Below are 14,912 nucleotides of genomic sequence, written 5' to 3'. Positions count from 1 at the left end.
TTAGCAAAAAGAAACATAAACATCTGGCCTTGTATTTGTAAAAATAGCCAATCCTGATTTAGTAAAAGATTATTAATAAGAAACTTGAGGTTTTAATAAACCATAAGCTTAATAAGTAGCAATATTAAAATGCAGGCACTAAAATGCACAGATGAAGACCTGCGGGCCCATCATTAATTAAAATTGAGAGCTTGAGGTTGGAGACATCGCTCAGTGGCTGGTGATTAATGGTGTGCACTGCACTTACAGAGGACTAGAGTTCAGGTGCCAGCATACATCAGGTGTCTCCAGCTGCCTATCACTCTAGCTCCTGGGGATCTGAAGCCTTCTTTTCACCTCTGAGGGCACCTGCATGCACATGTGCGTGTGCACATACACACACACACACACACACACACACACACACACACACAAAATGAATCTTTAAATATTAAGAACTTTGTTGAGGGAATTATACTAGATCTAATTCCAGGGGATGGAAATTGGATTCAATTTTTATCCAAGAAAGGCTGAGCTTAATCAATTAGAGTATATTGTATTATATTTAATTAATGAGCCTGAAATATCTAACTAAATGGGCTGATGTAGGAGAACACACTCAGAAAACAAAGAAGCAGAGGTAAGATGGGAAGTACCACCTGTTTCTGCCTTGCCTCTGGACTCAGTGTCTTTCTCTCAGGCTTGGTAAGATACCCAGTCTTCATATGCCAGCTTTATGAAGAAATAATTTTTACTTGTTTGAGGTATTTTTAACTACTAAGAGTAACATGTGATTGCTCTATCAAATGCAAACGCTGTAGATGGTCTACGGAAAAGTCAAAACCTGCTTCCTGTGACACAGTTTCACTTCCTAAGAGTGTTCTCTGTATATATTGGCAGGTATATTAGCAGATTTTTATGCTTATTTGTAAGTCCACATTGTGAATTTTTTAAAAACAGAAATTGAGTTATACTACATGCACAAATGCCAACATAGACAATTCCCGTCCTTTATGTAGGAGACCTCTGAATTCTAAGAATTCATGCATCCCTTTCCATAGCTTATTTCTACTTTTTTGTTTTTTTGTTTTTTTTGTTTTTCGAGACAGGGTTTCTCTGTGTAGCTTTGCGCCTTTTCCTGGAACTCACTTGGTAGCCCAGGCTGGCCTCGAAATCACAGAGATCCGCCTGGCTCTGCCTCCCGGGTGCTGGGATTAAAGGCGTGTGCCACCACTGCCCGGCTAGCTTATTTCTACTTTTAAAAGTCCGGAACAAGGCACAGGGAAGATAGCTCCTCCTTAAGGTGCCTGCTGTGCTGCTGTGGAGACCCACGTTTGATCCCAGGGTGCTTACAAAAAGCCAGCCATGGTAAAGACTCGAAATGCCAGCCCTGTGGTGGTACAAACAGGAAGATTTCTGGACCAGTTGGTCTAGACTAATCTGTTAGCTCTGGGCAAGAGGGAGATCCTGTCTCAAAGGAAGCCGATGGCGTTCCAGAGGGTGATGCGAGGTCATCCTCTGGCTTGCACGTGTATTCATACACACATACACACTTCTATTAAAAAGGAAGCATCTTTTTAGATGGCCCTGTTTAGCCTCTGTGCTTAGAGCCCAGAATCTAGGATCTTCCTGGGCTTCGTATTTTACAATCCTTGGAGTGGTGAATGGCTGAGCCATTTTAGAAACAGCAAGCGTACACCACACCTGTGAATATTAGTGTCAACACCTGCCCAGTATGAAGCTACACATAGTTAGATCTGCTGTGGCCTGAGCACCAACCTCTCTTCCTAAGGCTTGGGAATCACCACTGAGCTTTCCTCCATGATTACACAGGGTGCTCACTCAGTGACTTTTTTTTTTTTAATCAATGCATTTGATCTCTGTAGTTACTCCAAGGCAGTCATATTAGGAGAAGGTTTTCTTTCTTTCACGCTTGCTCTGAGAAATGCTTGCTACCCATTGGGAAATGGGAGACACTTCATGGTGCAGTACCCCCCCTCTTTCTCTCTTTAATCTAAGAGCTCCAGAGATCTAGCTCTGAAAAACCTTCTCTGATGAAACAGCATTTAGGGTGAAACCGAGGCTAGGTTGAGACTCCAGCAGGTGTCTGAACCACCTGGAGCACGTCCTAAAATGCAGATTCTGGTTCCAATGGTCTAATGTGGGTAGTGCTGGTCCCAGGGCAAAAAGGAGAGATCGATTTATCTGTCTATCTATCTATCTATCTATCTATCTATCTATCTATCTATCTATCTATCTACTTAGGCAGGGTCTACTTGACCTGGAACTCACTGTGTAGACCAGGCTGGCCTCAAGTTCACAGGAACCTGCCTGCCTCTGCTTCCTGAATGCTGGTTAAAGGTGTGCTCCACCACATCCCGCATTAAAAGAGTTCATAACCCAAGTGCACTAAAATTGAGAGGAGGTCAGGTGCTCCTCCTAACTATTTAAAACCAATTATAAAAAAGATGCATATGCAAAAATAAACCCAGTTATCTATAACCAAGGGATATATTTGAAAATGTTCTGACTACTAAAATGTGCTAGGGTTGAGAGCCTTGGATGTGCCACAGTGGTTTTCAAATCATCCCCACACCGAAGCAGCAACATCTCTGGGGAGCTTGTTAGACATGCAAATTTCTCAGATCCCTCCTGCCTGCCAACCAGAAACTCTGGTTTGGGTGGAGGCCAGTGGTCTCCAGGGGACACTCTTCCCCACAAAGTCGGAAAGCCTCTGGTACACAGAGTGAAGTGCGGTACTGCTGACAGAGCCCTCCTCCAAGATCGGATCTGTGGTTCAACCGTTCCTGGCTGCAGATACCTCTTGGTACATTTCCAGATGCCTGGACGTCCTTCTGATTCCAAAGTTCTGCAGTTGTTCCCGTGGATATGTGGCTTTAGAAGTAGAGGGCACCGATTCCGTGGCTGAGCAGAGACGGCAGCTTCCAGGCTGAATGGTGACCTGTGGGTCACTTTCTGGCTTGTGCTGAATAGCACCCATCTACCTATCCCATATGCATCAAACCCCACCGCAGATATGGTGATGTGCTGGTGACCAGACACTTTAGATATGAGCCCAACAGCCTGGCAAGGTGTACTCACTATTACAGAGAGAGAGAGAGAGAGAGAGAGAGAGAGAGAGAGAGAGAGAGAGAGAGAGAGAGAGAGAGAGAGAGAGAGTTACAGCCATGCTGTGGGGTCTCAGCTTCTTTATTGGCTAACTTTGTGAAATGCATTTATAATGTGAGCAGGTGTGATAGTCTCCTTTCGGTTCCTCTGAGAGAAAGAGAGAGGCTTCAGTCTTTAACATAGGCAAAGTGAGGCTCTTTTGGGCATGAAGAAGACACTGCTCACACAGCAGGTGCTTGGAGAGTAGTGTGGTCAGGCAGGGGTGCTCAGGTCAATCTCACTTTACAAAAGCAACCAATAGGGTTTTAAAAACCATGAGTATGCCCCTAAATATTGCATAGGTCATTTACACTAAAAATTTGTTATTGTTTACTGAGATGTAAAGCTTACTGGCTATTTTAAAATTTATTCTTGAACAATTTCATAAAAGTATACCATGTATTTTGAGTATATCCAACCCAGATCCTCTCTCTGACTCCTCCCCCTTTCATGACCTGTTTTATTCTTTTATTTTATATATTTTGTAAGCCTCTGAGTCCAGTCATTGCTGCCTGTTTGTGCATAGGTGTGTGGCTAGTCACGGGGCATGCGCAACCTGCCAGCGGCTACATATCACGTCCCCCTCTCCCCCACAAGAGCTCCCCTTCCTTCAACAGCCATCTCTTGCAATTGCTCCTAGATAGGGACGGGGGTCCTCATCAGTCCCTCCCCCACCCACACTAGAATGTTGACTGGCTTGATCTTGCACAGGTCACCAGGGCTGCTGTGAGTTCATGAGGGTGATGGCGCCTCACAGCACCCATGCCCAACTCCGGCTCTTACTCTCTCTGCCCCCTTTTCTTCAGTGTTTCCTAATCTTGAGGGAGTGGGCAGAACCGTTAACGCTGATGTCCAGTTCAGGGCTGAGCACTCAATAGCCGATTATTCTCCGCACGTGGACCATTTGTGAGTCTCTTTATTGATGACTGCTGCCTGCTGCAAGAAGCAGCTTCTCTGATCATGATTGAGCCCAGCACTAATCTATAAGAATAAAGACAAATATTCAGAATGCAGCTTGGTCACTTGCATTTAGCAAAACAAATGGTAGCAGCATCTCTTCTGGGGCCGATCGTTCCTCCAGCCATCGGCTTCTGACTGGGTTTACGGTACCAGGCATGAATTTCTTCTTGTGGAGAAGCTGGTTGATTTTCAAAATTGTTACATTAGGCAAGCCAATTGAAGTGGATATTCTGACTTGCTAGGGGGCTGTATTCTCCCTGACTTTTAAGGCAAATGGATTATTATTGTTTTTATTACTATTATTTTGAGATGGTCCTTCAATATGTTGCCTAGGCTGTTCTTGAACTCCTTAACTCAAGTGATCCTTCTGCTTCAGCCTCCTCAGTAGCTGGGACAATCACTGTGCATTACCATGCCTAGCAAAAAGAGAAGGAATTTTGACATAGTGCGCAGGCTGCCCTGTGATAGATATTACACTGCCATACCGCACCACGATGTAAAAATGGTTTCTTTTATTTCTTTTGCTTTATTTCTTTTCATTGAAATAAGACTCATGTAACAGAAACCAACCATTTTGATGTATGCATTTGGTGAAATTTAGTACATCACAATATTGTGCTACTCCCCATTACCTAATTCCAAAGCATTGCCTCATGTGTGATGGCTAATTTTCATTGTCAATTTGACTAGGCTTGGAAACACCTAGGAAACACACTTTTGGGGTGTGCGTGAGGATGATTACAGAGAAATGTAACTCAGGAGAGAGACTTGCCCGTGGGTAGCACCATCCCATGGAAAGGATCCCAGACTAAATAAAAAAGAAAAGGAGGACACCAACCGAGTATCAGCTTTGGCCTCTCCCTACTTTTATTGATGCAGGGTGACCAGCACCTCGTGATCCTGCCGCATGCCTTCCTCACTGGGGAGGGCGGGATCCTCTCAAGCTGTGAGCTAAAATAAACTCATCCTCCCATAAGTTGCTTTCGTCAATTATTTTTGTTAGAACAATGAAACTGTGACTAACACATCATCTGAAAAGGAAACTCCATTGTGGACACCCTTGGAGGTTTCCTAGTGAGATCTGAGCTTGCTTTACCCAGCAGGGCTGCACAGGAGAATGACTTGACCACGTGCATGGTCACCAGGTGTTTGGAAGGGTCTGCACTTGGCTTTGCAGTGTGCTTTGATCTAGCAAGGTGGAGGTCTTTTGCCCTGCCTCTTGGCATTGTTATAGAAAGCTCTTTTGAAGAGACAGAAGGGGCCGGTGGATTTTGATTCAGGTCCTCCCGAAGCTATCTTGTGTTTCTGTCTGTTTCCTCTCTGCTGTCTTTCTAAAAGTTTCTTATTCCTCCCTCCTCCTCACAGGAACCCTTTAAGAAGTGGGTGTGGCCTCCCACAGATGATGCTCCCACACCCCATGCCCATAGAACTGTCACTACTCCTTCTTCACCTCGGCCTCTAGCAAGCATGAGTCTGTACTCTGTCGCTAAGGGTTTACAGGTAACTAGAATCACATGAATGGGACTGTCTGTGTCTGGCTTCTCTTAGCTAGCATAATATTTTGAAATTCATTCATTCATAATTTTCAGCAAATACTTAGTGAACATGTGCTATACATCAGGCCTTGGGGATGACAGGGTGTAAATTTGTGGATTTTATGTGCTGTCGAGTGAGGTAAGATGAGCAGTATGTGAGGCATAATAGATAGTGACCCATAGGAAAAAAAAACGGGGAAGAGAGGATATGAAATGTTGGAGTGAAAAATAAAAAACTTTAAACAGAGCCTAGGAGAAAACCGTATCTTAGGTTGGGGAGATAGCTCCGTGGGTAAAAGTGCATGCCATACAAGCATGAGAAACTGAGTTTGAATTCCTAACACCCATATAAAAGGTGAGCATTACAGCATGTGCCTCTAACCTCAGCAATGGGGGCAGACAAGTGGATTCACTGATTTCCATAAGCCCATGCATGCACATGGGCACACATACCTGCACACATGACTCTCTCTCTCTCTCTCTCTCTCTCTCTCTCACACACACACACACACACACACACACACACACACACACACACACACACTTACTTCCAGGAACACTAAAATAAGTGATCTTGAGACAGAATAATTGCTGAATCACCCAGTTCAAGACTCTCTGGGCAATGTAGCATGGCCTCCAAATGAAAATCAAAGCCAAAAATACAACAAGCAAAAAATGATCTTAACGAATAGCTCAAGTGAGCGAGGGAACCTGCAGACATCTGGGGAAGAGCATCTGCTTGGACAGGGGGAAATTCAATGCTAAGTGCCCACCCAACTTAAAATGTGGTAGTACACACACTTAAATAGTTAAAAGAAACCAGAAGAATGAACGTTAATATTTGTATGTGGTATATTATGTGGATGTATACATGTGGGTACATGTTCATAACATTAATAATATTTTACCTTATTCAATATGTATTTCCTGTATATTTAAACTAGTTTGTGTTGGATTGGACTTTCTATTACTTGCAACTTAAGGACTCTTAAATTGATGCAGTACAAGTAAATCTACCTTGTTTTGATCTTTTTTTTTTTTTTAAATACAAGGTCTTACTATTTTACCAGGTCGGTCTTTAACTCACAATCTCAAATGATCCAAGCAGTGGGAACGGGTGATAGCTGAGCAGTCATGCCTGGCTTCTCTCTCAGTCTCTCCAGTGGCTTTGGTTTGAATGCATCGCACTATGCTTAGTGAAAGTTAAGACATAACTCTAGTCGTTTCTAGTACTGACTCACATACACATTCAGGTCTATCAGTACGACAGATTCTTAGAAACTGAATTGGAGATCCTTGGATGATATCTAGGGATGCATTTCTAACTATGAAGTTAAAAGTGGTTTTCTCTAGGACAGGAAGTTTGGTGAATGGAGAATGAATGTTCTCCATATATTAAAAGTGTATAAATTTTAATCAAAGAGAGAAAGGATGAAAATAGAAATACATGTGGAACATAGACTCCAAAGCTAAAAATATTATGTGTAAGGTTTTTTAAAAATATACCAAGAGGGCTGGGAAATGGTTCCATGGTAGAATTCTTGCCTAGATGCATAGGCACTAGATTGATGTTTAGCACTGTCCAATGCTATACAAACTACATAACAGGCAAAGTCAATAGTAAGACAAGCTGGTTGAGTATAAATTAAAAAGCTGCGAGTTCATGGAGTGAGGGTGTAGTTTAGTGATAGAAAGTTTGTTTACTCTGTGCAAGATACTAAGTTAGCTGCCCAACACTGAAAAAAAACCTACAAAGGAAGGAAGAAAGAAAGAAAAGAAAAAGCCACAAGTTCAGAAGAAGAGAGGTTAAAAAACCAATTTTTATTTAACTAAAAATAAAAAAAAAATCCTCATTTTACCATGTAACCAATATAAATGAGGTAGTTGAATTACTACATTTTAACAAAGAAGTTAAGTCTGATTCACTGTGTTTTTTTCACACTGTCTTTGGAATATGGTGTGTATTTCCTATGGACAGCACATTTCAATGGCTCATATGTCTGTTGGCCACCATATTGAACAATGTGGATCCTCACTGGCTCCTGGACTTTGTACTTGACATTCTCGGTGCCAACATCAATCAAGGCAGGCTAGGTGTTCTTTCTTGGTTTCTGTTTTCTGATAAAACACTGAACAAAAGCAACTTGGGGAGGGAAGGGTTTATCTTGATTTGGCTTACAGGTTACAGTGCATCCTTAGGGGAACCCGGAGGCAGCAACTGAAGCAGAGATATCGGAGGAATGCTGCTCACTGGCTTGCTCAGCAACCTTTGCTTTGTTGTTGTTGTTTTTATTTCTACTATCATTTACCAATTGTACAAAATAAGGGGTTTCATCACAACATTTCATGCATGCACATAATATACTTCGATTGTCTTCAACACCTGACTGTATATCCTGCCCCTCTCTCCCACTGCCCCTCCGCTACCTCCCCTCCATGTCCTATTCCTTTTATGTATTATCTCTATTTTTCTTTAATTATCATTGTTACATGTATAGACACATAGAAATATATAAATATAACCTGATGAGTGTATGTATATATATGGAGAGAGAAAGAGAGAGAGAGAGAGAGCGAGAGCGAGCGAGCTGACCACTTGTTACTGGACAACCAATTAGCGAGGGTCATCCCTGGAGAGACTGATTCTCTCTCAGCAGTCATTAATTGCCTGCAGCCCTTCATTTAGGGGTGGGGCGTTGTGAAATTTCCCACATCCATGTTGAGATGTCAACTGATACTGTCATTGTTCAGGTTTTGTTCAGGCTACCATGGCACTGAGATTTCATGGATACAGCTTTCCTATTCAATATAAAACATAGTCTCTTGGCAGACGCCTTGGTCCTTTGGCTCTTACAATCTTTCTGCTTCCTCTTCCATGTTACCTGACCCTCCAATTTGGGTTGGACCTGAGCTGTGTGTATAGGTGTTTAGAATGCAGTCTAAAAACACACTGATTTAGGAAACAGCAGCAGCAGGTTCTCCTCTAGCCGTGGGTAGCTGGCTAGGTTTGTATCTCATCATTCATTCCCTCCTATTGGGTGGGCCTTAAGTCTGATTAGACAGCTGCTAGTTATTGCCAAGATTTAAGTGTCACTACTGTACTTTGGGGTATCTCTTACTGTGTTGGCCTTGTTGGATGTCATAGGCGTTATAGCTGAGTAGGGCTATTATTAGTCACTTTTCTCTCTTGGAAACTTGTAATATGAGAGCTAGTTCTCAGGGAGAAGGCTTCCAAGTCAGTTCCAGATAAATTCCTCCAAGTCCTGTATCTGAAGTATGTAGTGTCTTCAGCAATAAGGACTTACCTTCAAATTCCACAGGTAACCAAGGCAATGACAATAGCCTGTATTTGCGGGAGAGTCTCTGGGGCTCCCCTGAACTTGGAAGAAAGTTTCTCATGTCTGGTACTGGGATTTTTATTGTATAGATTAAGGCTGTTGGGGGGGGGGTATTATTATCCTTAGTGGTGTAACTTCTTTTAAAAAAAAAAAAAAATATATATATATATATATATATATATATAAATATATAAAATGTGTGTTTGTGTGTGTAAACATATGCACACACACATATTACATGTAATTTTAGGTAAACAAACAAACAACCGATTCCTTATGGCTTTTCCAAACATCCTTAGTGGTATCTCCTCCTCCTTCTTCTCTCTCCCTCTGTGCTTCTGTCCCTCCGGATCCTATTAAAGCCCCGCCCCTTCCTGGTTTCTGCCCTTATACCACCTGCAGCCCACTAGTCCCCTCTCTAGAGTGCCTTCCCCCATTCCCTCTTGCTTTCCTGGTTCTGTGCTTGCCTTTTTTATACAGCCCAGGCCTACCCAGGATTGGCACCACTCACAGTGGGCTGGCCCATCCTGAAACAATAGCAATCGAGAAACTGCCTCGCAGACCCAGCTGGCCACGGGCCAGCGTGATGGAGAGCACTCCTCAGATGTTCCCACCTTCTCCGGTGTGTCAGGTCAGCGACCAAGACTAGCCATCACACTGGGTTTTACTCATGTAGCACTCAGGCTGGCTACAGCGCTCACCTACCTGCCTGCCTGCCCTGGAAAAGGCCTTGTGTGTGGCCTCCGCGGTAAGGGGATCCTGGGGAAAGAGCAGTCAGTGGAACCGATTTCCTGCCTATAAAATGTGGAACAAAATCCTGTTTGCTAGCGATGGCTTTTTGCATTATTAAATGTTTAAACTGTTATGTGAGCAAGTTATTCTAAAAAGAAAAGAAAAGAAAAGAAAAGAAAACAACAACCCCTCAAAAAACCTATAGCCAGGCAGTGGTGACTCATGCCTTTAATCCCAGCACTCAGGAGGCAGAGACAAGAGGATCTCTGTGAGTTCAAGGCCAGCCTGGCCTACAGAGTGAGTTCCAGGATAGCCAGGACTACACAGAGAAACCTTGTCTCTAAAAATAAGCAAACGAGCAAACAAGAAACCAACAACAACAACAAAAACTACAAAAACGCTTATACTAAACAATGGATGCTCCCATTTCTCAGTTATCTCCATTTTGCAAATGTCTTATTTTCCCTAATACTAATTTCAAAATGTATTCAAAGTGGAGACTATAGTATAATGATCCCCCAGGACCTCTCACTCAATTTTAACCATGATCAACTTTTTGTTTTCATTTATGCTGCTTTCTCCATCACCAAAATTTGATTTTGAAGCCAGCTTTAAGTCAACTATTCCTTTGTTAATTGCAGTCCTGCAGGTTGAAGCTGGGTGCATGCCAGGCAACTGCTCCACCAGGATGTGCAACTTCTACAAATATTTCCTAGAGTTTTATGGTGAAAGCAGAAATAAAAGAAGTCAGGTCACCAGGCCCAATGTCAAGGTAAATGCTTAGGCATTTAATCAGATGGCTTGTTCACGACATGAGCAACCAGTATTTCGATTAGCTCTTGATTTATGAAGCCACATGCCAGTTGTATGACGGATGTCATTAACATCAGCGTGGCAGGTTCATTCATCTGTCTCTGCGCAGCACTCCAGTCATGAATGCACTCAACAGATGGGGAATTGCATGGTCACAAATGGAACTGTTTATCCGCCCATTGTTCCCATGTCAGCAATCAGACCAAATCCATTACCCACCCATAAAAAGATCAGCCTGCTGCCAGTTCAGCTGCGGAAGGAACGAAGCTATGTTGAAGGGATTTAGAGTTTTAAGAGATAAAAGACGTAATAAGAAGCCACATAAAAATTAAGACCCCAGAGAAAAATTTGAGTCTCTCATTCTAAACGCGGAGGATTAAGGGATTTGAAAGGGAAGGCTCAGCCAGTCTCCATTTTCTTTAACATAAATACGCTAGAGCCCCCTTTAATTATAAACATTGCATGGCGTTCACTGTGTGCTGACGGCTTTATTATGTCATTTTAAAATCCACTCATACTGGGCTCTGAAGAAGGAGGAAATGTCTGCTTCCTAGCAGGAAGGCTGCTGAGATGGACATTCGTCAGGGCTGTTGTGAGACTTGTATGCCAACCTGTCACCTGCTCTTCAGAAAGTTCTTCTGGCTTAGCTTGCAGGTTCTCTCTACATGGATCTGGTAGTTCTGTGGCTCCTCCAGGCTGACATCCTAGCATCTGAAGAGGACTACGAACCTTATTTCTGAATGTGAATTCTAGAACACTACTTGCCTTTGGTTCTAATAGGATATTACAGGAAGGAAGTGTTGGTTCCAACACTCATCCACAGCAGCTGAGGATCTGGATATGAAGTCTTTCTCACTCAGAATGGGAAACTTTGGTCAACAAAAGATAGTCTGAGAAAAAGTTAGACCAGCTGTTTCATTCTTCTTCTATTTCTGTTCTTCAAATATACAGATTGCCACCTCACTGCTGAGGACGCTGGCTATGACAGGAGAGGATGAAGATCTTTGGGGATCTTCATCCCTGCTTAACACATTAGACAGAGAAATGGAGCAGATAATAAATGACAGGCACACAGAGTAGGTTCTGGAGTTCAGAGGACACCCCAATCAGGGTTCCTTGATTTCTCTGGGGAGAAAGACAGCCACTGAGATATTCTGGTTTTTCTCCTTCCTCCCTCCCTTCCTCCCTCCCTTCCTTCCTTCCTTCCTTCCTTCCTTCCTTCCTTCCTTCCTTCCTTCCTTCCTTCCTTCCTCCTTCTTCCTTCTTTCCTTCTTTCTTCCCTCCCTCCCTCCTCCCTCCCTCCTCCCTCCACCCCTTCTTTCTTCCTTCCCTCCTCTTCCTTCTCCTTTTTGCTGTTGGCAGTGTGGACAATCAAACCCAGGGACTCACTATGCTACTCAGAGGCTCTGCCACTGAGCTCTGCTTCCATCCTCTACTGAAAGACTTTGACGAAGGTGTAGCTTATGAAGGTCATTCTGGAACAGGGAAGGGAATGGCTTGTGAGATGTCAAGAGATAGAAGCAGGAAAACCATTAGGAAGGTAACCGCTGCAGCCAGGGCACGAGGTGGAGTTCTGAACCAAGAGTGACGCGTGCGTGCGTGCGTGCGTGCGTGTGTGCGTGCGTGTGTGCGTGCGTGTGTGCGTGCGTGTGTGCGTGTGTGTTGATGAGAAAATGAGAAAGATAATAAATCATAATATTGTTGAAAAGATCACAATGCAAATGTATAAAGTGCTTAGAACAGTATGTGTGTAATTACCTCAATGTAATTCATATTTTCTCTTTGAGACTGTCTTTTCCAGCATGGACTATTATAACAAATCTCTATAACCTGGGCCTGACATCCGTTTCTTATGGTTCTGGAGGCTGGCAAAGGCAACATGCATATTCTATCTAGAGTCATTTCTGGTGAGAGGTGTCTTCTTGAGTGGAAGGCGTCCAACTTTGTACTGTGTGTTCATGTGTGGAGAGCAAGAGCTCTGGCCTCTTTCTCTTATTTTAAGGAGACCATACCCTTTTGATTTCATTTAAATCTAACTATTGCCCAAAGATCTCACCCCCAAACACAAAAACTCCTGGAGTCCTAGCTTCAGCGTTGGGAGCTGGGAAGATCCATGTATGCAGCCCACAGTAAATCCTGGTGGACACAGCAGAGCAGGATGGAGAACCAGGAAGAGTGAAAAGAGAGAGATGGTTATGGACAGGATGGAGGGACAGCATCCTTCACAGGTCCCTAGGGGTCTCTGCCCTGCAGAGAACCTTCCATGGTGTTGGAGGCCAAATGAAAGGGTGGGAGTTTGGAGACGGAGAGATCACAAATACCGACCATAAGGCCTGTCTGCTTAGTGCCTGTCACTAAGCCTGTGCATTCTGTAGAACTAAAAAGTTGCTCTCCTTTATGGGTGACAGGGTTCTAGCCCCTTTTTTGTCTTGATAGTCCGTGATCCAGCAGGCTCCTCCTTTCTATTTCACAGTTTTTAGGCATGGTCACAGTCACAGTTGTGAATACTGATGAGCGTGACTGAAGCAGGAGGGTCACTGGGTTTAAGGAACTCCACTTCTAGAAAGTAGAGAACCCTGCCTTCTGTATAAGGTATTAAAAACACCAGACCTGTCCAAGAGCCAGGATCATGGTCTTCTTACACTTAACTGTTCAAGTCATACATTCCTGAGGGTCTTGAAGGCAGCTTAGCAATTAATTTTACAATTCAAATGATGCTGATTTGTTTCCTCTGGTGGATGGTGAGCTCTTTAAGGGGAAGGACTGTGTTTTATTAATCTCTGGAGTCCCTGAACCTGGCATAGCATGTTACATGAGGTGGTGACCCAAAGCAAGATCTGTGGGGGGCCAAATCATTTGCCAACAGTGTGACTTTGGTCAAACAGTAGAGTTCTCCGAGGCCTGATTTTTATCATCCATAAGCAGGAGATCATTGCCAATGCAGCTTTATTAAGCTGTTTTAATTATCGGATGATATAATGCATGTGATATACTTCTAAGGCCCAAGAGGCAAGGATGCAAACACTTGATCAATATTAGGCTTACAGTTAACATTCCTGGGCCTGGTCTGCCAAGGTTGATTTGGGAGTAAAATTTGGCGAGGTATTTTACTTTTGGGGGCCTCTATTTTTTTTTAAAAAAAAATTACCATCTTAATTTATCAAGTCAGCTAGAGGTATTGGCTTCTAAGAGTTTTGTAACTAATTCCCAAGGCCGTCTTTTATCACTGGCCCTGCATGTGTAGCTTGTCAGGAGTTCACAAGGTGAATGTTTCAGGAGACCCTTCACCACAAAGGACATGACGAGATGGTAAGTCAACACATGATAAGATGTCCATCATTATAGCATGAATCAAATCTGTGACGAGAGCTCCCTATAAATTTGCTAGACAGACTGGGGAGAAAAAAAAAAGCAAAACAGTGTAGGTCTAGAGACGTAGATGCTTGCCTACCATGTCTATTCATGTCCAGAATGCACGAAGCCCTGAGTTCAGTGCCCAGCACCACACAATCCCAGGTGGGATGGTACAAGCCATGTGTGGTAGTGCGGCAGAGTTGAGGCCAGCTTGGGATACGTGAGCTTCTGATTCTAAACAAGTGAATAGAGTTGTGGTTTGTTTTACAAATATTTTCCCTCATAGTCAGTCCACGGTATAAAGCTCCCTCTGGTTGTCCTGTAATTGTTGTCAAAGCCATCAAGGGAGCATGGGCACATACAGCTTCCAGAAGCTTCTGATTAGAGAAGCAACTTAGACCCCTTCGGAGGGGTCTTGGGGATGGTTCCTTGTCTCGCTCAGCTTTCACAGGGTAGCAATCTTTGCACTAACAAGCCTGGATGATTTACAGAAAAGAGCATTTGGATATTGTTCTCAGACACGCAAATTATAGACCATGACTGTGATAATGCAGGCCTGTTGGCTAGGAGTCCACTCCCAGAGGGTTCAAGAAGGCAAAATAATAATAATAATAATAATAATAATAATAATAATAATAATGTACAAGGCAAAGAGAAAAAAGATTTGGTGATTTATAGTTTCACTTTCACATCACTACAGCAAGTTTTATAAGTTTATTTGAGTTTATGTACTCTTCTCTCCATCTCTATGCATTCTGTGGATTCAAGCAAGCACAGATCAAAAATGTTCAGGGGAAAAATCGCACCTGACACCTATACACACTACTGTTCGTTCTATGTGGTGCCGTGTGCCCCAACGGGTCTCTGCCAGCACGAAGACAATTCCCAGATGTAGCCCTAGACCTTTCATCTCCAGAACCCGTGGCTGCCACCTCCAGGTCACCAAATGCCAGCTGAAGACAGTGGGGGTGGGGGGGGGAGTTTCCTATGCTGTGGCTTGTTGTAAGATGGCTTCCTGTAAATCAGCCAATGG

Source organism: Peromyscus leucopus, chromosome 5, assembly GCF_004664715.2.
Source record: "Peromyscus leucopus breed LL Stock chromosome 5, UCI_PerLeu_2.1, whole genome shotgun sequence".
Lineage (NCBI taxonomy): Eukaryota > Metazoa > Chordata > Mammalia > Rodentia > Cricetidae > Peromyscus > Peromyscus leucopus.
This window is presented reverse-complemented; position numbering follows the sequence as displayed.